The following is a 24610-nucleotide window of genomic DNA, read 5'->3' as shown; positions in this document are numbered from 1 at the left end:
GCCAGTACCACGAGGAGGTAGGAATAGGAGTTGCTGGGAGGCTAAGGACTACATAATGGGGTCTATTTTATTCCTATAGGTACGCGAGGTACCAATGTTACGCAATACTCAGTCATTTACCGTACCAAAAACTGGAACTCCTGTGTGAACCCTGATATTGCAGTGTGAATCCTTTGATTACAATTTGGATCCTGGGTTTGTAGTATAGATCGTAGACTTCCAATGTGTTTCTTGGAACACCAGTGCAGATCCAAGAACTCTCGTATGGATTCTGATTTTTCAGCATGGGTCCCTTTATTCTAGTGTTAATTTTGGAATTGTAGAATTGATCGAAGGATTGCAGAGTGGAACATGGGACTCTGATGGGGATCGTAGAATGACAGTGTGGAGAGTTTTCAGTGTAGATCCTTGGATTCCAGTGTGGGTATTGGGATTCCAGTTTGGATCCTAGTCTTACAGTCCGGATCTTGAGATACTCGTGTAGATCCATGGGTTCAAGAGTGGATCTTGGGATTACCAGTGTGGATCCTGAGATTTCTGCCTGGATTTAGGTATTTCAGTGTGGATCCTCGGTAACAGTGTAAATCGATTTAAGTGTTAATCTTGGAATTTCAGTGTGGATCCTGGAATTATGGATTCTGATATTGAAACCTGAGTTTTGGTATTCCAGTGTGGATCCTTCGAAAACAGTATAAATCTTAGGACTAAAGTATGGTTCTTGGGATTTCAATATGGATTCTGGGATACCAAAGTAAGAACAGTAGAACTTGTATTCCCAGTGTAGATCCTGGGATTCTCGTAAAGATCCAGGGATTCTAGCGTGGATCGTGGGATTTTGAAGTGGATCCTGGGATTGTAATGGGTAACGCAGAATTTCAGTAGATTTCGGCAGGGATCTTAGGTGACCACTGGTGTAGATCTTTAGATTCTAGTGTGTATTATGGGATTCCAGTGTGAATCCTCGTTTACAGTATAGAACCTGGTATTCCAGTGCAGATACTGATATTAGAGTGTAAATCCTTCTTCTTCTTCTTCTTCATATTGACATTACATCCTCACCAGGACAGAGCCTGCTTCTCAGCTTAGTGTTCTTATCAACACTTCCACAGTTATTAACTGAGAGTTTTTTTTTGCCAAAGTTGCAATTCTTGCATTCGCATATCATGTGGCAGGTACGATGATACTCTATGCACAGGGAAGTCAAGGAAGCTTCCATTACGAAAAGATCCTGGACCGACCGGGAATCGAACTCAGACACCTTCAGCATAGTTTTGCTTTGTAGCCGCGGACTCTAACCACTCGGCTAAGGAAGGCCCCTGTGTGGATCCTTAGATTTCAGTATGGATCGTGGGAATCATGAATGAATTCTAGGATTCCAGAGTGGATCCTAGAATTTCAGTAAAAATACTAGTAAACCAATGTGAATTCTGGGACTTCAGTGTGGTTGATGGGTTTCTAGTGTGGATCCTGAAATTACAGTATGATTCAGATTCCGGTGTGGATGATGGAAATCCAAGTTGAATCCTAGGCTTCCGGTGTAAATCCTGGGATTCCTATGGAATCCTTCGATTTCTTTGTGGATATTGTTTTTTTATTTTCGATCCTGGGTTTCCAGTGTGAACTCCGGTATTTCAATGCGGATTCCGGTATTCCGGTTTGAATACTGGGATTTCAGTATGGATCCTGGAATTCCAGTACAGCTTCTGGAATTTCAGTATGCATCCTTGGATTCAAATTTGGATCCTGGTATTCCAGTATGGGTCCAGGGAATCCAGTATGGAGTTTGCAATTCCAGTGTGGATCCTGGTTTTTAAGTGTGGATGCTTTGATTCCAGTATGGGTTACAGTGTTAATCGTGGGATTACAGCATAGATGCTGGATTTCTAGTATGGATTTTGGGGTTCCAGTGTGGATCCCGGTATTCCAGTATAAATGCTTGATTTCTTGTGTGTGGAAATACTGCGGAAATAGTGAGCACATGTTTTGAAAATACATTCAGAATTCTGAAATTCTTGTGCATGTCCTGTGGATACCATCTGGAAATTCTGAGAATACCCGGCGTGAATTCTCACAGGGAAGAGTTATGTGGCAAACAATCAGAATTTCTAGAATCCTGGGGAATTACTTTGGGAATCGTGTATGAATCCCATAAGAATCAAGTAAGTATTCTCTGAGAACGTTGTGCGAAACCCTTAGGAATTCTGTGGGAATTGTGCAGAAACACTGCGGGAATTATGAAATTCCTATGGGAATTCCGTGAGGTTTCTGAAGGCATCCTGGGCAAATTCTAATGGAATTCTGTGGCAATACGGTGGATATTCTTTGAGAATCCTATGGTGGTATTTTCTCCGTATAAATATTGCATTACCATTTTGTGGAAGTTTTATAAGTATGTATTACGGAATAATTTGATACTAAAGAGCCTGGAATAAAATAGAAGAGCAGTATGCGACTCCTACGGCTATATGTGTGTATGTATTTATGTTTGTATGTGCAATTTAGTATGTTTTGCACATGTACGTGTATTTGCTTGTTCAACATCATTCAATATCATTTGTGATGTAGTTTTCATAATTTTCAAACTAGGTTCGTTTTGTTATTTATATGTATGTCAACATGTTGTTACATTTTATTTTTCACAATATCATGTCACTTTTTAATGCGCCATGCCACCTTTGGACATTTGTGAAATTAATTTGAACTCTTTTTTTGTCAATATTTTGCGTGCGTATGACCCACTGTGTATTATGAAAAAAAGTGACCGCAGATTAACATTCAAATAACGGTTTTCACATATTTCATCTTATTGCGATACTCAAAAAAGAATCAAGTGATTACTATGGATGTGAAATAATTCGTGCGTTAATGGGTTAAGGAATGCGGTAGTTCTGGGAAATGTGCTGGGATAGGGATGAGAGCATCTTGACGGACGGACACGAGATAATCGAAAAGTAAAAGCAGCAGTACGATGAACACCTGAATGGTGAAAAAACACAGAGTATGAGGGTCACAACTATTGTACAGTGTAAAAAATACTTACCTTCTGATTATTCTAGACTATATGGCCAAACTCTGGCCTTGAATTCAGCTCACTTTAGGAAAAAAAATAATAGAAAATACCCCAGTAACTTGATGTTCGGCATTTCGAAGCTTAATTGCTGTTGGAAGTTGATATGTAGCACTCTAAGCAGTCTAATTAGTTACTATTAGTGGTTCAAAACATCATTTTTTGCTCCGCATCATTCATTCAAGTGAAAGTGCACTAGTTGAAGCGTAAAACTGTGATCATGACTTGCGCTCAGCAGTGATGCTACCTGAAATGAACGTTGACAAACTTGTGGACGACCCTTTCAAACGTCTTTAAGACTTTCAAAACATTTTAATTACTTGATATACTCGAACATGCTCATGCGGAACTTGTTTTGAACTTTGGAACTGCTCATGAAATTCCATTGATTTATGATTTGTAATTCTCCCCAAAAAGGTTCATGTCTGAATCCTTGTTAAGCTTGAAACCTGCTTCTTGGAGCTTTTTTGGAATTTTAAAGTTACTTAGATCTCCGTTAAGTTCTTTATGTAGCCTGAAGTTCTGTGTGAGTTTTTTCGAGACTTTTAAGTAGCTTACACCAGGAATTTCTTAAAATATCTTCGGTAATTCTCCTACAGATTTTCTTGGAAATTTCTCAAGGGAGTGCTTAAAAGCGATGCGTGTGAAATCCAAGTACCGTTTTGACTCATATTCCGAACACTTAAGGCCAACAGTGACTTCAAATGCATCTGATTGGCATAAATTGGCTGATATTTGTGTAAATTTTCATTTCTTCGCAAAGTCTTACTGTAAACTGTTGGGTGTACCAATAATAATATTGGTTTAATTAGTTTTAGTATTGTTTTAACGTGAAAGTATGAAACACCATTTTCATTCAAATGGCGAACACTGTGCTACTTCTGTCTCATATTCCGAACACCTTGATGCAAATTCCGAACAGCACGAATAAATCGTATTCGAATGAATAATATCGCAAATAAATTTGTCTGAGCTTGTTCTACTAGTCTCAAACTAGAGAATCATCACTACTCCCACGGTATAAATTATATTGGAGACGTTAAAATTGAATTGCAATTGACTACCATTTCCTTGTTATTTGGTGACATATTTCAGCGAAACATTTCAACCAAATCTTCATACAAAAACCAAGTGTTCGGAATATGAGTTTGTTCGGAATTTGAGACTAAACGGTATAAGTCAATGATATGCAATAATTGCAATGATTTCGGAATCTTGGAATTACTTTCTAATACTAATTGCCTGAGAAATACGTACGTAGTTTTTCCAGGATTGCATCGAGTGTTTTCAATTCAAATGCTTAAATGAATGTATGAGAAACATGAATTCGGTGGTTTGAACTTCTCAAGTAAACATATACTCAAATTTACTTGATGACAGTTGATATGACTGGGGCTAATTGAACAATGAATTGCATACAATATTTATCGTTCAAAATATTCTTGTACACTGTTGATAGTTTTCTAGACCCAACGCAAGAACATTCATATAGATTGCAGTGTAAATGCGTCTGAAATGGCTTGGTGTGAAAAATAATATGGAAACCACCCAATAAAAGCATTGATAACATGCAAGAACTGCTAAAAACGTTGTCCAACTTAACAGCTCGCTGTGAACGATTGTCCCAATGGCTGCCACGCATGTCGGTAGGCGGATGCATGCCGCCATTCCAATGCTTTGGACCATGGATGGAACTGTTGGGTTTATGGACGATCTTTAAAAAGTGCAAATAATATCTACTTAAAGTGAATTTATCTTCACCTTAAATAAGCCAAACCACGAATTTTTAAAATCAGAAAATTAAGCAACAGCATCACTACACTTCCTTAGATTTATGTAACATCCACGATTGTATAGCAAAGTTATGCGGACGGTGTCTGGGTTCAAGTGATATAAATTTCCGTTTTCTGTCAACTAGGCTTTGCAATAGAAATATTTAATGTTTTGACATAAGTTCTGAAAACTCTATTTAAAGTAATGATTTGTTGAGTAAATTACTTGAATAATTTTCACATCGAGGGTTTTAAAAATACTTGAAGTTAGGTAATGTTTGGAATTTGCGACCAAATGGTAGTTATATTCAAAATAAAATTCAAAACGTAGATTTATTTCCATATGCCGTTTATATTTCGTCCCGTCATTGTTACGGCGTAGCCCACGATGGCTTAAACGCACAAAGACACGCACTTGAATAACTCACAAGGTGCTTGTACCTACAAATTACCTTCCAGTGCCAGTCGGTGCAGAGCTTCAACTTGGGTGTTGAACTTTTGCAATGGAAAATTGGTTTGCATAAGGGGGCATTTAACACGAGTTGCGAAATGAAGCGCTGATCATGAATGTTACCAAAAGTCAGGTGCAAATTTCATGGATGATCGGAACAATGCAACGTCAATTGGGAAGAAGAAATCACCATTTGTGTTGGGTTGAATTGTGGATTAAATCTACGTCAGCATTAATCGGTGATTGATTCAAATGAAGATGCATCCTCAATTGAATCTATATTCTTCTTCTTATCAATTGAGAGCTTTCTTCGCCAAACTTGCCATTTTCGCATTCGTATATCGTTTGACAGGTATGATTATACTCTATGTCCAGGGAAGTTAAGGAAATTTCCATTACGAAAAGATCCTGGACCGACCGAGAATCGAACCCAGACACCTTCAGCATGGCTTTGCTTTGTAGCCGCGGACTCTAACCACTCGGCTAAGGAAGGCCGCAATTGAACCGATATGTCCCCATCGTGAAATGTTTAGGTAATTAATACCCGCAGAAGTAATAAACATATCTATTATCAGGAATTATTTTTTTCATGAGATAAATGTGTAAGCATGGTCCAAAAAATCACATATTATCTCGATGACAAATGGTTTCCGCATAGATGAGCAATTTCATTATATCAAACGAAAATACGCGTGGGAAAATCTACACAAAAACACCTGCTTTAATTGGCACTTAACGCCGCGAGAAATGCGTCTTTACGGCCAATCTCTACCATTGGCGGGCAGTGCACTGGCTCGACAACCGGTCCAGTTTCCGTAAACTCTTTTCCAGCGACCTTGAACTTAAGCGCTCATTCACCGCAGATGTTTTGCGCCCATTAACTACCTTTTGTCCATTAGTTTGTCTTCCTGTTCGACCTTCTCCGTATCGCGTATTAAACTAGAGCGCTTCATATCTCGGCATGGGCATTGGCAGTGGACCTGACAAGTCATACACCCAGGCACACATTCCTACCTCCGATCTATTGCACAACTTGCCCCCAACCAAGTCACACCCAATGAACGGATAAGACGCTATAAAACAGACCACCCCGGAACGTCGTCTTGTCGTCCATTAATTGACAACACTTCTATAAGAGGGCTGCGTTTGGATTGACTGACGTATGTTACTTTACACATGCCATACTTATCAATAGAAAACAGGTTATTTTACTTCACAGATGCTTGTTTCAATCAATTGATATTAATTTGCACTTGGTTTATTGAACAGAAGGGAACTGGTTTTTACAATGCGTGGATATAAAGTTTTCAGAATAAGGGTCATTCCATGTCAAATGTTCACAGCACGAGTAATCGACCATAACGTCTTTCAACCAAATTTTTCTTAATTCACTTGATGTATGTAGGAACCGCTTTTCGTCAATAATAATTGATAACAATTAAACTATTAATGTAAAAGAATCAATGTTTGTTCTGGAATAAAAATAGCACATATGACAACACTGCCATCTCAAGTTAAGGCAAATTAGATTTTTCATCAATAACGACAAGATTATGAAAATGGGTCGTTCTATAGCTACCAAATGGCTAAAAAATAGTACAAATGTTTAATTGATCATTACCGATTTCAACAAAATTTCAGTAAAATGTTCATTTACCCAAAACATGCAATAATTCCAATTTTCATGCCTATCGTAATACCCCTCGGCGCATGGAAGACCATTCCCGGGTTAGTAAATTTGAAAAAAAAACATGATTTTGTTTACTGGAGAAAAATGACTGGCTGCACTTTTGAATGAAATATTTTTGTTTGATACAATGTTGCCAAACATGCCTGTTTTAAATTTTAAAATTTCAAATCAACTTTTCATCCAATGAGTATTTTTTTTTTTCAAAGATTTGGATTTCTTTACGACAATATTGAGGTCGAAAAGTCCGAATTTCCAACACACAATCCCAAGCAAATTCGGATTTCAACGAATAATGAATTGCTCAATACAAAATTAAAGTATTCTGGGCTGATTAAGAACTGAAACAATAGACATTTTAAGAAAAGAGTTAACAATAGTGTTTTCAGATCATCATTTTTTCAACAACGGTTTTCTTCAATAGTGATGAGGGTCATGTTTCTCTATGTTTAATTGTTTAGAAAGATTCAATCCCATCATCCCGAATACCATTACCCCGAATGCCATTATCTCGAATGCCATAAACCCGAATACCAAATCCCCGTTCGACCCATATCCTCGAATGGCATTATCCCGAATTCCAATATCTTGGAGAAATGTCATCAATGTCATCATCTTCTTCCTCATCTTCTTGGCATTAACGTCCTCACTGAGACAGAGCCTGCTTCTCAGCTTTGTGTTCTTATGAGCCTTCCTTAGCCTGGCTTTGCTTTGTAGCCGCGGACTCTAACCACTCGGCTAAGGAAGGCCCCCATGTCAAGATAATTATGTTTGGGGTAAGTATGTTCGTGGAAATAGCATTCGGGGTGATGGAATTTAGGGTAATGCTACATTCGTAGCATTTCAGGGCATTCAGGGTGATGGTATTTGGGGAAATGGCATTCGGGGTAATGGGGTAGAATCGTTTAGAAGATATAAATTGAAGAATGTAAGCAAAACCATGGGATTTCGTCTAATTTGCCACCAGGGGGGGTAGTCTGGGCCATAAGACTGGAGTGGATCGGTCTAAAACAAATGTCGGTTCAAACTTCGAACCCTCTTTAAAATGGCTTAAATCATATATTTGACATGTTTTATGTCATATGTAAGAATTATGGAATTTTATTTTCAAATTTTTTTGTTTTGTTTTGGACTGATAATTAGAATATACAGGTTTGGACAATATATTTGCAACTTTTCCAATCGTCCATACAAAAAGGTCAAATTAAGCAGGCCAGTTCTCAGTTATTTATTGAGCGATTCAAATAAAAATTTTCACAGCATGCCAGAAATTACTTGGATTTTTATTAGTATTTTTTCAAGTACGACATGAAAACTAAGCCTAAGTAACAATTCTACAGCAATTTTGCATTCGTGGGGATTTTTTAATGTTTTATGATAGTTACGTGAATGCTATGATAGCTAGAGGCGACATTTAAAGTTGCTAGAAGATGATATTTTGTAAGTCAGCTCTTAGTTGTTTTCTAAACCTTTTAGAGACAAACTATAAAGTTAAAATTTTGTGGCCACAAAACCAGCTTTATTGCAGCATATAATACCTCATACCAAACTGCTAGTGGTGGCTGAATGATACTGATTTGTGACGGTTATGATAAAAGATCGATGTAATACACCTTGTTGTCATGAAAGCTGCTTTTAAACTGATTGACTTTCACTTGAATCTTGATAACTTTGCCTATTTATACCTCTTAAATCAGTATTTGGGCTCTTCAGAGGCATTGCGATGAATTGCAAACACTTATTCCTGACGGGAAACGACAAACTAATGTCTGTTTTCATTGTTTTTGCGTATATTCTTCAGAAAAGCATACCCAAACGGCAAACTTTGTTGAATGCTGCCTAATCACCAGCGGAAAAAAGCTAAATCATCTTCAATCAACATTTTTTAAGGGAATTTTACATCTACCATGACACCACAGTTATGGATCAAATAGTGTAGAGTCCAACCTATAAAATTCAATAAAATGACATGGAAAACGTGAAATTGTAATTGAAAAGCATGAATTGAATCGCTTTAAATTGGAACTTCGGTTAGTAAACTGTTTTGAGTGTAATATTTACATAGGATTACATAAAAATTAAAAATTGCATTGGTTTCTGAAAACCATATTATGGATCAATTTTCATATTATGGACCAAATTGTGACTTATTACGGATCAGTGCGCAAAATCAAGAGATTTCAAACTCAATGCATCTGTATTGCATGATTTGGTGAAAGTTAACAATGTGTCACATATTACTGCAAAAAATAGCATTGTTAGAGCTGGAAACAAGGGTAAAATGTCCTTTTTTGTGATATACTGCATTGTAGTAACTGAGGCATGAACTGTTTTCGCTCCACACCAAGTTTTCCACCCATTTTTGTCTGCTAAAAAATGAAATTTACCAACCTTGATGTTGTATTAGTTTTATCCTTAGTGCTATTGGCTGAAAATATCGAATCCAATGCTTAAAATGGTAGAAATCTACATTCTTTGGAAGTGATCCATAACCGTGGTAAACAATCATTTCCTGGTCCATATTATGGATCACTAGTTAGAAGTGCTAATATTTGGTATTTAGAATCAACAATCAAGTAAACTGTTTTCTAAAGATGAATTCACACTAAATCGAAGCGAACGAGCATGTTTTATACTATAACATATGAATTTTACCACTTGTGGGAGCTTATGAATGCTGACGGCACTTCATACAGAAAACGACCATATAATGATAGCTGTGTGGTACCAACTAAATATTTGTCAAATACACCGTTATTAAGCGGTTGAATGTTGTGCTTAACTTTACAAATGCTAGAAGACAAATAGTATAACATGAGAAAAATATGTTTTACGTCAACGTTTATGTTTTGAGCGAGTTATCCGATGTTGCACGCCAAAGTGATCCGTCACTGTGGGTGATCCGTAACTGTGTGGGCATGGTACAAATGCAGTGTGCCCTTATTTGTGAATTTATGATGACAAAACAACATTTGTCGATGGTAGTCTATCAATTATGGTTCCGCCATATCAATTTCACTCCGGTTGCCACAATTCCACTATTTTCAAATCATATTATCTCCATGAGTTCGCTCATAAGATGCTATGGTGTGATGATTAAATGACTGAATATAATTTAAAGCACAATTACTGCCCAATCAAACCAAGAAATGTTGAATTCTTCACCTGGCGATTTATTTTAGCAATTGCTAAATAACTAAAAATTTGCCGCTTTCAGAGGGGGCACAGACAAATTTACTTCTTTCTCATCACATTTCACAGTAAATCTCACCCGACACTAAAGATTTGAGCACTATATCCAAATAAATCACTTCAAATAAAACTCACTACGAAATAAATTATCACAGACGTGTTTTCAATCTTATTTTGTTTTGTTTACGTTGGAATCAATCCGGCAAGATCGACGTTATGATAAAAGCATTTTCAAGATGAAGCGACATTCATCTAGAACAGGTGGCTTCAAAATAACTAACATTAATCAGTGTTGATAGACTCACACTCCAATCCAAATATATTATATAAACAATATGAGTCACTCTCATATATTTCTGGCGACCCCCTTTTTTGTGATTGTAGCGCCACACAAGGCAAACGTGGCAACTAATACACTCTAAACATTCGAGCTCATCAAACTGACACTAGTGACACTTCATATCATATCCAGTGTAACATATGAAAAATACCAAGCTTTAATTGGAATGAAGTTTTGCAAAGTTTCAAAATAATTTGTACACATACAATTGAAGACCATTTTGTATTATTAAAATTATATGCTAAAACATTGTACAGACTTTGAAAAAGAGACAAATGAACAGTCAAATTAAGTACAAAGTAGTTTATACAACATGCTTCATAAGAGTTTGTACATGAATCCGTAAGTATTATGATCGACTCCTTTGCATAGATTTCACAGCAGAAGGTCGCTGAATCATTTCTTCAGGTTCTCCAGATTTGTACTCTTGAAAATTTGAGGTTTGGCTTTGATTCATCTTCACCTTAAGGCAAAGATTAATTGAAACCTTATCGAAATTTTCAAGAGTACACAACTGAAGAATCAGCAAACCATTAAAGCTGAACAGCTTGGTCACTCGCTGGGGGTGACTGACCATTCAAATTTGCAGTGCATATGACTTTCTGATTCGCCAGATTTGTGCTCTTCAAAATGTTAGCTTTGGCTTCGATGTATCTTCACTTTAAGTATCAAAATTGAAAATAAGACAGCACGAGTTTGCTGTACGTATAATGGTTTTGAATATAATGTCTGAGAAAGTGTGCAAAATTTTGTATTTTTGTCGAATTCTGAATAACATTGAGGATCCGATCAGCAAAACAGTTGTCTTTTTAGAGCACATTTGGTCAAAAGGCGATATGGTCGATTACATGTTTGTTCATTTTTTGTGGTCACTTCCTGAGACGATACTCGCGAGGACGCGTTGAAACCTTAAAATGAACCTCTCAGCAAAATATGATTGCGTTTGCATTACACCAAATCATATATAGCCTTTTGAGTGAAATTTCATGCCAGCAAAGCAAACGTACCAGACATTAGAAATAACTAATCTTGTGTTTAGATTTAGGGATGGTACACAAATTATGTCACGCAAAATTTCAACTTTTTCGACCCCCCCCCCTTTGCCACACTTTTTGTATGAGTCCTCCAAAAAATTTGTAAGACTTGTCACGCTTGGCTCGACCACCTCCCCTCCTCTTGGAGCGTGACGTAATTTGTGCATGACCCCTTATCAGCAACTTTGGAAAATACTGCTCCACCGACTGAGGTTTTTAATAACAGTTTATTGTGAATACAATACTTTTCACTTTTGCAACCATTAAAAAGGTGGGCTGCATTTGACGTTTCGTGACAGCGGAATCTGGACTGCATATGACATTGATATTTTTCCTCTTCGCGAGTCTCTCTCAGGTCACTTCGTATGGAACGACCCATCATGATTATTGATATGATTCTACTTAAGAGAAAAAAACATACAATATTCTTTGCATACCCAGACTCACGCATATTTCTTCATTAACACATTTTGTCATATATTTCAGGTTAATATTGAGTGCGATTTCCTAACACTGATCCAAAACAATTATTATAATTGGTAATCAAGGCGTATGAAACAGTGGAACATCGTAGTAAGCTCCCTATACCAGTTAAACCATGACATATTTGTTCCCATGGGACAATTTATTTCCAGTTTCTCAATGAGCTTCATCCATATTACGAATGCTTCGATGGAATAAAATCAAAATAAAGTTATCGCCGAGGCGTCGCCAGTTATGGGGCGCATAAAGTGCTGGAATGATGTGACGGCAATGAGCGTCTGGGATGTACATACATACCTTCGTTGGACGCCCAAAATGTCAAGGACGTTAATATTTGATTAAGTATATTTAATGATTAATAAAATTTTCAATTTTATATTCCTTACGCCGCGTCGATTGGGGATGGGAAAGAATTCTTGTTGTCGCCATTCCCGAGCAGGAAATGATACTTGAATGAATTCATTTTTAAATTGTCAGTTATATGTGCGATTTTTATTATGAGCACAATCTAACAGTTAAATGCGATAATAAGAAATTGTTTAAAAAAAACTAGACAAAAATAAGAAAGCTAGATTGAGTGATAACCACATATAGTGGCATCTCGATGTAGATGCATGTTAGATAAAGTCGTTTTTTTAGATTTTATGCCCAAATCAAAATTAATTTTATGAATGTCATTGTGATTCACCTGCTATTCAAGTAAGAGACTTTAATTCAAAAAATGAAGATAGTAAGATAGTGATAGCTACGTCAGATAGTAATGCAGTTATTTCGTTGTAAGTATAAATCAGCTTTGATTTCAGAATAATAAGATGAAATTTTAATTTAAAGCGTTTAAACTATGTTTTTAGTTAACATTGGTTGTTAAGTTTGAAACAAAACGAAAAATAATTCTTAGCATATCTTTTCGTAGGGGGGTCCGTAGCCTAGAGGTTACGCTTTCGCTTCATAAGCGGAAGGTCATGGATTCAATTCCCAGCCCCTCCAAAAAATAAACCGTCCAGCCACCAGAAGACGCCGCACGGAGGACCGTGCATGGGGGAGCACATCCATCCTCCGTCAGTATCAGATGGTGACTGAGACAAATTGACCCACTTCGCAGGCAGCTAGCCTCAAACGACTGAGCAAAACGGCAAAACGAACCACCGCAAAAAGAGCAACAGACTATGGCTTATGGAAATCGATTGGACCAACAGCAGAGCACTCTCCTACCTGCTCGGTGTGAGAGCAAAAGAGCAGAAGAGAGTGAAAGCAAATGTAAATATAGATTAGTTAAAAATAGAACTGTATCGGTAAGGAAGATACAGATAAAACTGATTCCGGCACAGTAGTGGCCACGAGCACGGAGTGCCTTAATAAAAAAAAATATCTTTTCGTAAAGTAAATATTCTCAAATTCCTAGGACTCCTGCCACACTGCCTTAGCCGAGTGGTAAGAGTCCGTGGCTACAAAGCAAAGCCATGCTGAAGGCAGTGTTGGGAAACTCGTGAGTACTCATTGAAAACTGCAAACTCACTCGCGAGTATGAGTTGTACAGCTTGAACTCTCGCGTGAGTATACTCAGTCGTGAGTTTCAGTTGTACAGCTCATACTCGTGAGTGAGTTTTCGACTAACATTTACTCACTCGTGAGTAATTTTACTCACTTGAAATATTGTAAATATTCTAAAAGCTTGCGAATGGCTCAAATAAATAATAAGTAATAAGTAAGGCTATTCTTGGGGTGTCCTTATTCAAATGATAACATGAAAATTTTATTCTGAAAACTATTTGTTGCACGCAAAACGTTATTATAATATGAATTCTTAACACAAGCTGTAATTTATGTTTGGTGTTTCGCTGCGCACGTTGCATCGTAAATGCTCTTTTCTTCTAACGTTACACCTCTACTGGGAAAGATTCTGCTTTTAGCTTTGTGTACTTATGATATGAGCATTTCCACATTTATCAACTATGAGCTTGATTTATTTGCCAATTCACTATTTTTTTTATTCTCTACTTTACGATATGCAGCACTACTGCAATAATAAAAACCTGAGACAGAGACTCGACAAAACGTATCTGAGTTTTGTGCCAAAACTAATAAGCCGCTGATTGGTATGCCAAACAGCGTTGCCAGCAATATTTTGTGCGACAACTTCAGCACCAGCTTTTCAATTTTCACTTTTTTTCGGTTTTCTGACAACACATAGATCATAAAAGAGGAGCAGAAATCTAACAATAAGTCAGGTGTCACATGTCTTAGATAGAATCGAACAAAAGAAGTTAAAAAAATATTTCAGAAAATTATTTTTAATTTATTTTTTATTCATTATGAGACTAGATAAAACGTTGAAAATGATATATTTTTAAATGTCTGTTCCTTAAACAGCGCTATTGAAAATTATATATTGAAAAATTATGCAAACTTGCTATTACCACATAACATTAATGACCAAACAATAATCAGAGGCCCGTATAATGGTTCAATGAGGATTAACTTATCATTCAGTATCTATATAGAAACCAAGCAAAATATAATAAATTCCGAACATTTTTCTGATCAGAAATCTTTATTCGGCAACGTTGCATACAAGTTTTCTAGAACAAACTTGAAAATTACATAAGGTTAGCTAAAAATATTCAAAGCGAAATTACATATGAAATGGCCAAGATGCCAATCGCAAACCAAATTTATGTGAGGTACCGCGGGGCAAGTGGGTAAATGGGGTAAGTGAAAATAATTTGAATATTTTACTGAATATATGTATTCACGTTTCAAACTCATGCGTAAACCTTTGAGGCCATTCAGAGCATTACGATAGATAAGAGATTCCTGCGATTTTTCAACCATTATTGCATAATAGAGTGAAAGATTGTCTACCTGTCAACTATTACTCCGTTACAAGTTGGTGGCGTGCAATCTTGTATTGATATCTTCAGTAGAAAAAAGTTGCAGAAGATAATTCTCTGTACCACATCTAAGTTGTACTCTCTGACAGTTTTAAACTGAAAATAAAAGTTTTGGGATTAATTCGACCTAGACATAAAAATAACTAAATTAAAACACCATCAACTTTCTAATCACGTGGGGCAAGTAAAAAGTTTCTCATTAGAGATTGATTTTGTGTTTTCTTTTTAGGTAGCTATTAGTAAACAAGGTTCGCAATTATCATAGAAAATCGGAACGTGCTTTAAATTCAAGAAACACAATACTCAAAACGATAAAAGCTATTACCAATCATGAAACTTCTCTAAAAGAGATTGGAAAGGAAAACGTTGATTGAAAAGTTGCAATAAAAGAGAACGCACGGGAATCTCATGGAATGTAAATGTAAAGCTAGTCCAAAACATAAAAATGGGGTATGGGTCTATCCACACAAAAAATAATCCGAACACTATTGAAGGATTCCGTTCCAAAAAATAATTTCTCTTGAAGAGTTATCTTATGTCATATCCGACTTTCTTTGAAACAAATAACGACCGGTGAAAATTCTACAGAGCCGAAACTGAACAGGAGAAAATTGAATTGACAAGAATAAAATTTTCTTTGTTTACATGTTTCTTACCTAAGGAACAAGACGCCTTAACTAATGTTGAAGTTAATAGAAATCGTGAATATAACTAAATTTCAATTTATTGTTCAAAAACTTGTGAAGCAAGTGAAAAGTAACATTTTGCATGAGCTTTTTCTGTATTTTTTTTCATTTTTACATAAAAATCAATTTTAGCATACTGTTTATATTTGGTGGGAGTTAAGTTAAAAAATAAAGACGACCTCATTTATTTCAATTTAAAGTCTTTAGAATTTGAAGAATCTTAACTATACGAATTCCATTACCCACTTGCCCCACGGTACCTTATTCCATTTTTACTAATATTTCAATTCAACTTTGAATATCAATAGCATAAACGCGTTCAGAAAAAGTTACAGTATTTATTTTATGCCACTAAACGAAATAAATTGGCCTGGAAAGTATTTGAACACAACCGGACTTTTGGCCATTATAACTTGTTTATCCATTTTGAAAAACTGGGTCTGAATTCGGTATAGTTTAAACAACCATACTATAAAACTGCATATCACAATACACACTGAAGTCGACAACAGCTGTAAACACATTAAATTATTTACATTTACAGTCTTCCACCTAGTATAGAACATACTTATGTACAATCTTATTTTGCTATGGAAATTGGTTACTCACCATACTCACAAAGAGTAACTTGCTCACTCACCGAGAGTAATGACGTCATACTCACTGCGAGTATTACTCTTTACGTGAGTAATACTCGCAGTGAGTTATGACGTCATACTCTCGCGTGAGTTAGAGTAAGGAATGAGTGACTCACAGCGTGAGTATTACTCGCAAACGAGTACGAGAGTGAGTATTTTTTTACTCGTGAGCACGAGTTTCCCAACACTGGCTGAAGGTGTCTGGTTTAGATTCCCGGTCGGTCCAGTCTTTTCGTAATGGAAATTTCCTTGACTTCCCTGGGAATAGAGTATCATCGTACCTGCCACACGATATACTAATGCGAAAATGGCATCTTAGGCAATGAAAGCTCTCAGCTAATAACTGTGTAAGTGCTTTTAGAACACTACGCTGAGTAGCTGACTTTGTCCTAGTGGGGACGTTAATGCCAAGAAGGGAGAAAGAAAGACCAGCCACACGATATATACATGCAAAAATGATCAATTGGCAAAGAAAGCTCTCAGTTAATAACTATGAAAGTGCTCATAAGAACACTAAGCTGAGAAGTATGCTCTGTTCCAGTGGGGACGTTACGACAGAAAGAAGATGTAAAAAAATCCTTAGTATGTTTATGTCCTCAATCGAAATTCAATTATTTTACCATTCTCGATTCCAACTCGGGTAGTCACCATTATTGCTATGAATGAGGGTCGAAGTTGCAGCCAGCGGCACTTGACGATGCGTACAATTGCTTTCGCGTGATGCGTCCTACTAGTTCTTTACCCCAAGTTCATGACTGACGACATGCTGATGGGAACAGTTATGACGTTGCTATGGGTAAACCTGTCACAGAATAAGTGGGTGTTAAGGAAAATGTCTTTTGAATCATGTCATTGATATATATTGAACATTGCATTGAAAAAAATAGGATCTTGTAAAATTTGTTCTGAATTTTTACTTATTATTTAATACTTTGGAATTGTATAGTACACCAACCATCAAATTTATTGCATTTATTCTTTTTGGGAAGCCTTCTGTTCTAATAACAATATTGTACATTTTAAAAGATGCTTCTTAAGCCGGGGTATTACTGCATTTCAAATCGTTATTTACTATTTCTTCAAACGAGTTTCGGTGTCAAATTGCCAAATTGCCAAATGCCAAATTGGGGACCGACGACCAGTGCTGGCTTTCAATTATCTTCCAATTACTTTTTCAAATTTTATAAACATTCCGGCAAAAAAGCCCCTATCGTATTTACCAAATCTGCCAGTTGCTTGCTCATGGAGGGAGAGAATCAAACAATTTGTCTGTGTCGCCTGCAGGCTCACTCATATCCGGGTCGCTCATCCACCACCCTCTTCCGGGAACGACTAAATGCCAAGTGTCACTGAACGCAGTATGACGGCAGCAGCCAGCTCCACCCACTTCATCAGTGCTTCATTGATTGAGTGAAGTGTTCTACATCAAATAATTTAGATATAGCGGAAACCGACGTTGATGATGCATAAAATGTCAAAGTTTTTATGACTTTATCATCATCCGCGTCTATGCGAAGGAAAGCGCGGTGTTGTAACTAAACGAGCTATTTATTCATTGCATCGTGAAAGTTGGTTAATAGACTCTCAATAGAAGTAGATCCGACCAATTGGTTACATTCACATATTTCCACATAACACAAATCATTGCGTTGCTGCCCATTTTTGCCTATTTTTGCAGTTGCTCGATTAATTTTTCAAATCGACGTAAATAACTTACATACGGTTTGAAGAAACAATTGAGAAAAATAAAAACTTTATTTGGAAATCTATTTCATCATCGTTTGATATTGATCGTTTGATTTACATGCAAGCATCATGCGCCCAAAAATTCAGATCGACTGAGCCGCGCGCCCATTACAATACACATTAGCCTGGGACACGGTTATATGAAAAATTTAGATTCTCGCTCCAGTCCACTTGTGGAAATTGTGCGCATCAATGTGTGCGTGATATCCGGCGTAGAAAATTAATCATCTGAGTGTGGTGTCATTTTATTGCAAAATCTTATTGCACAATACGAAAGCCGTCTTGGAAAATAATTGATTGGCATTGATTTGTTTCAAAATCATTCACTGGTAAATGAGGAAAATAGAGAGAGGTTCTCACTGGTAAAACTTTAATACGATGGAAATAAGTACATGGCCCTAACAGAGTAGTGAAAGTAGTGGTTAGGTTGCGAAAGTTGGAAATCATACTTACGTCGTTTTGAAATTCCGAAAATTAAACATTATAGAAGTGAAAATCGTGTTGGTTCAAAATTGAATGTGTAGAATTTTGTCTGTAAAATACGTAGTTTTGATAAACTTAGTTTGTTTGCTCTTCTGACTTACGGCTGTTTGAATAAGTTTTAGAGATTTCTCCCTTAAAAGTTGCTTCACGATAATTTTCTTCATTATCTATTGATAGCTAAGACTATCTTAGTTAAATGATGTGAAAATTCGAGCACCCTCATACCTTAAATCGTCAATTAGAGTACGAAGTTTAAATCACAATTCATTCGAATGACTAAATTGGCTGCCAATGGCCTTCCACATTGAGTAGCAAATTGTTTGTGTTAAAATAATCTGATGTGGCAAGCACATCATTATCAATCGATAATCCTTTGGCCATTGCCGCCACCCAGCAGTATTCCGGAATTGAAAGGATAACGTGCTGACGTGTATGGTGCGATAACGTGGCATCAGTATCCATTTATTTGCATGGCAAATGGTTTATAAATATCGGGAGTGTAATTAATATTCTATACAAATGAAAGTGGAGAACGAATTACCAGTCAGAAGTTGTGGTCAATGAGGAAGTGTGAAGCAATTTCGTACGCTCATTTAAATAAATGAACAGCATAAAGCCAATTTCGCAATGCATATTATACCTAGTGATGAATGGGAGCCGACAGTCATTGATGATATTCTGTACTTATTATTGAAAAATAACTTCTTTTCCCTGAATATAAGTTCTTACCCTGACAACCGGAAGTCGCATAAAAGTTCACGTAATAACTCGTACAAATTACATACAAGCGCTAAACACGGTGGATAAAATCGTCAGATTCATGAGTTTCCTCACATAAAACGCAATTCTATGGTCTCATTTGTACATTTTTTTTCTGTCCCGTACACTCGTACAAAGTAAGTGGAATTAATCTATAGTAGCTGCCAAATCAACAATTGTTATCATGTGTTAAGTCGCATAACATCACAGATTAGTTCAGTAGAACATTTATACACTCGCATTGTATGCCATTTTTTATCACAAAATATATGCACGTATATCGCCTCCACTTTTGTATGTAGAAGGCCTTTTTCGTGACATCTTATACATGAAATTTTGCACATATTAGTTTCACATAACGCAATAGGTAGTTTCGTTACACCTACATTTTGGTCGTTTGGGTAGAACGCCATATTCCCAAATGACCAATTTATCCAAAAATTGTTTGGCACTCATGATTAATAGATTTCATAATTTCTAAAATGGTCAACTAATGAAGTATCTCTTATGCACTCTTTTATATTTGGCAAGCTGTAAGCATGAAGAGGCAAAATTCTCTTATTTTTATTGCATCCCGTTCATTCTAGTTTCCTATCATGAGGAGCAAACTTTCATCTTTAGAACAGTGGTTCCCAATCTTTTCGAAGTTTCGAGTCTCTTCGAGATTATGATGTACAGTTAAATAAAAGAGTTTTCTAGCTCCCCCTAATTTCTCATTTTGTCTTCACCGTAATTTGGACGTGATTTTCAATGAATTTTGAGATAAATATTGATTTCTACGAATACATCCAGTAAACAAACAAGTACCACTAAACAGAAGGCCTATACAGTTTTAGAAATAGGAGCTTATGTTTAACATATCAATAAATTTGTATGTTGAAACTAGAGAAAATTTACTACATTCAAATTTTCTTGTGCAAAATATCACGCAAGTACTTTAACCTCTATTGTTGTAATAATAGACGGTTGAAATAATTTTCAATAAACTTCACTCATATTTTCCGAAATTCATTTTATTTTTCCACATTTCTTTTTCGATACGTTTTCTATAACATTAAAATGGGGGTGAGATTGAGTCAAGTAAGAACGATAGTGCATGAAATTGCAAGTCCACTTTCTTGACGTTTTACGGTGCCGTGTATTCTCTTTTCTCATTAAGTTGTGTTTATCATTTCTGAATACAGCATCTTTAAAAAACAAAACAAGTCTACTTGTGGATTCAGTGCGTTGAATAACAATGCAAAGTATATGGATAGCATCTCAAATCAGAAACTTTCAGAATTTAGAAACTTTGTTTAAAAGAAGGAAAAACCACTGCTGAATGTGTTAGCCATTTGAAATAGTAGTAAGTGTTTTTCGCCTTAAATGGTCAAATGTTATTTCGGCCTAACGACCCTTTCGGTCTAACGACATTCGACCTAACGGCCCTTTAAAATTCAAAACTGTAATCTACAAACATCAATATTTAGGGTGCATTAACAGTTGTAGTCTTTTGATTTGTGTCTTACATTTAAGTAGGGCCTCAAGAAGTTTCATAGAAACGTAAATTTCTCACTTCTACTGATAAATTTACTGCTGGCTTTGAACGATATGTTCGTCAAACATACATGCAGGTATATTGGGATATTTTTAACGACTGATTGATGTATTACCCACAGATTCTACAGTATTTTAGTTGGCTCAGCATTTAGCCGAATTTTACGACCCTGAGAGCACGCAAATTCTTGGAGAAGTAATTCTTTAGTTTTCTTTGATTACAAATAAAATCTTAGAAATGATCACTGGGGAAGGCGGTTCCGTTTGTAATCTGAAAAATTACAAATATTCGTCTACGAGCTGGGAATGTTTCAAAGCCTGCAATGCCGATTTATTTTCAACCAACTGCTCATAATAATCACAATGTACTGAAACTACTACTACTACTGAAACTTGATCCGCTGAAAGATCATTTTCATCGTTTAAAACTTGAAAAAATATTTATGGACACAATAGACAAAAAGTGATTGAACGTTAACCATTAGAAAAGCTAATGGAGCAATCCTCTATGACATTAAATTTTTAAATTTTTAATTAAATTTTAATTTAAAAAATTGCGTTCAAATTTCAACCTTTACACTTGTGATCATGTTTGACGTCTACTTCGTCGACAAAAACCACTGTGTTTTTGCTTTTCGACACTGGGTTTGTTTCTATAGATACACGGAGGTACAGAGAGAACATAATTTGGGTGTACTACCAAATTTAAGTCAAAATAAAAATAAATCAAACAAAAAAACCGAAAGAATTTTTCTGAACCTAAATTTAAAAAAAGCATTAAAAAGTTTATTGTCAGGGAAAAAAATAACTGAGAAGCGTGATCGGCGCTAGTTGGTACAGAATTTATGAATACTCCACCCCGTTTTGGTGCTTCTGCTTTCAATTCAATTTAATTCAAAATGCTTCTGGTGTAATTCAAGTTCCAATTCGGGAATTGCGAATAAGAATTGATGATTATTTACTCAATAAAACAGAATCTTAAAAATATAAGAATACAGTGATACCTCCATGAGTCGATGTTCCATGACTTGATATCGACTCATGGAACCAAACTAAAAACAAAATTTCATGGTTACTATGATGGACCCTAGAAGCAGCTTTTCAAAGGATTACTGTTCCATTGCTCGATATTTCCAGGAGTCGATGGTCCCTTCAATATCGACTCGTGGAGGTTTCACTGTATATTCAAAGGAGGAGATTACTGCACGTGCATAATATGTTAATCCAATCATGATTGAAAGAAGTTTAAGGCGAACATTATAAGTATGTCACTGGCAAAGGAAACAGTGGTGCACGCTATGTCTGAACCAGACGATTATAAAAATCGAATGTACATCCGATTTTTTCTCGCTAGAGTTTAGTATTTGGGTTATATTTTCATAATCGGAAAGTTTTAAAATATTCCATCGGTGAAATTTTGATTTTTTACACTTCTTAGCCATTTTTCATACTAAATCCCATGAATATCAAGTTTTCCACGCATTTCAGCCCATACAAAATGTATGGAAAAAATTTCACCGATAGAATATTTTAAAACCTTCCGATTATGAAAATATAGACCAAACACTGATCTCTAGCGAGAAAAAATCCGATGTACATTCGATTTTTATAATCGTCTGGTTCAGACATAGCGTGTGGTGTGATAATTTACCACGATCTATTAATAACTCAAGTTGGCGTTCTAACCTTTTTCAAGCAACGGATGAGAAAAATGAACAAATCTTCAACCCTTGACAGTGATGTCGGGCTCATTTATCATTGCGTGGCCTTTTTCCAAATGATGAAGATATGAATATTATATGCGCTTAGGGAGAAGGACATCTCCATTGTATTATAATGTATAGAAAAAATTGTACAATAAAGACTACACACTTAACACACTACTACACAAAACAGTCAGTAACACAACACAATTTTGTACAGACCTGCATGATTTATTTCCCTGTTAGTTCATTCCTTGTACAAAGAACAGTGACTAAAACTACCGTGAATACCCACTGACACACTTCTGATTTAACACACTGTGCCCTGTAGTTTCCCCTCCTCTTTCCCTATCTGATGGTCACCTCTAGCCTAATTCTGTTCTTTTTCTCTATCCGTTGTCTTTTTCTTTCCTCTAGCGGACTATGGATCCGTGCTTGGCTTGTCGGCTCTAGATAACGATTTCGATGATCCGGAGGTGAGCGTTATGAGCGAAATTACTAACGAGCTTCGGCTGCTGACAGAGGCCAACAAGAAAAGCACTGGAAATTCACTGGCCGATGAAATACGACCCACCAAGACTAGGGAGAAGCGACAGGCCATTAATAGTCGCACCAACAGGCGGAGAACTGCTCAACGGGAGCAAACGATTACGAATCGGATCGATTCGAGATATTATTACTCAGATGATTATATCGATTACACTACCACGCCGAGGATGGCTAAGAATTTGAGAGACAATTATGCTGACTACAGGCAGCAATCAAAGAGCAAAAGTTCAATCAATGAAATTAAGCCAAGTCGCCCGAGAACGGTTGGCATCCAAAGCACTTTAACTAGGAATACGGCGCGATCGAGAAATCGGGCTAATACTTTGAAATCGCTTGCGTACAAACCTAATTACAACGCTAATACTCGAAGACCTACTTTTACGCTATCGGCTTATGGAGGAAACAATAAAGCTCCGTCACGTGGAAATACCAGACGAGGAGGAAACAACCGAACATATAAAGATGAGGATTACAGAGGAAATCGTTTTGGACATACCACCTCATCTGATTGGCGAAAAAAGTCTGTCAGTTTGGGCAGTACCAGTCTGCAACCTAGTACTCCTGCGTTAACCGTAACCTTCTATCTACCTACGGATACTACTGTTTCGTTGGTTACGAATTCCAAAACAGAGATCAGTCTAATCAAAACTACCACCACCAGTATTGAAGAGATTTGTACGTCGTGTTTTTCTCTCACTCAAGGACCGAACGGATTGCCCGTCCACGTGCTCAACAAAGAAATCACTTCTTTCAATAGGGATGGTCAATTTGAAATTACCAAGTTCATTCTAAGCTCTACACCCACTACGACAGTGTCAATTTCACAAAATACATTCCGGGGTCGTCAAACAGCTTATTCGGCTACAATCTCAACTACCATCTATGAAGCGAGCCCATTCATTCAGACCAAAGGCAACAATAACCCCAACAGTGCAATTCTTTCCAATGCTCCATTGGCTAACATTCTCCTGTCTCAGCTACTACTTGGAAACCTTGGTGGTGTCGGAGAACCTAACCTAGCCCCACGTCCAACCGAGTTCATCCCGGACCCCAACCGATATCAGCTCGTCGTCACTACGGCCACTGAATACAAAACTCATGTTAAGGAAATTGTTACCACAGTAACTGCAACGAAGTCCATCGTTCTTCCTATTACATTCCAAGGACGTGAAATTCTTACAACTGTTTACGACACAGATGTCACACCTACCGTTTTGACCTCCTTCATCACAGAGACTCTAACAATTCCCACCACTTCTACGATCCGTATTCAGCCTACAACAGATGACCTGTCCAACAAACTGAGTCTTCTGCTGCCACTCCTAGAAGAACGCGAACGGCGAAATCAACTGCTCTCAGCGGCTGCCGAACCTGCTCTACCAATTATCTCGACACCACCTCCAACTTCGATTCTACCAAGCAGCGCGTCCATATCAAAGGTTTATGTCTCCGGACAACATCCAGGTGAATTCAGCGTATCGTTCACAACCATCCTCAACACGTAATACAGCGCAGCAACCGGCCTCAAACAGAGCCGGATCACGTTAGATCAGGTCTAGCCAGAGTCAAATTTTAGGGTACTTTTCGATTTCC

General features: G+C 36.8%; 1 protein-coding gene across 10 annotated transcripts in view; it reads left to right on the top strand.

The window, feature by feature from the left end:
* The window catches only part of LOC5575057 (collectin-10), a 188147-nt gene that overhangs the window by 99605 nt on the left and 63932 nt on the right, over positions 1-24610 (top strand). For 7 of the 10 annotated variants that reach the window (XR_002500167.1, XR_002500168.1, XR_002500166.1 and 4 more), the window contains one exon: positions 22886-24594. The exons of the other annotated variants lie outside the window; for them this stretch is intronic. The gene's annotated coding sequence lies outside the window, so the exon portion shown is untranslated. The remainder of the gene's footprint in view (positions 1-22885; positions 24595-24610) is intronic. 10 annotated transcript variants of the gene reach the window in all.

Source organism: Aedes aegypti, chromosome 2 (assembly GCF_002204515.2).
Source record: "Aedes aegypti strain LVP_AGWG chromosome 2, AaegL5.0 Primary Assembly, whole genome shotgun sequence".
NCBI classification, from domain to species: Eukaryota; Metazoa; Arthropoda; class Insecta; order Diptera; family Culicidae; genus Aedes; species Aedes aegypti.
This window is presented reverse-complemented; position numbering and strand designations above follow the sequence as displayed.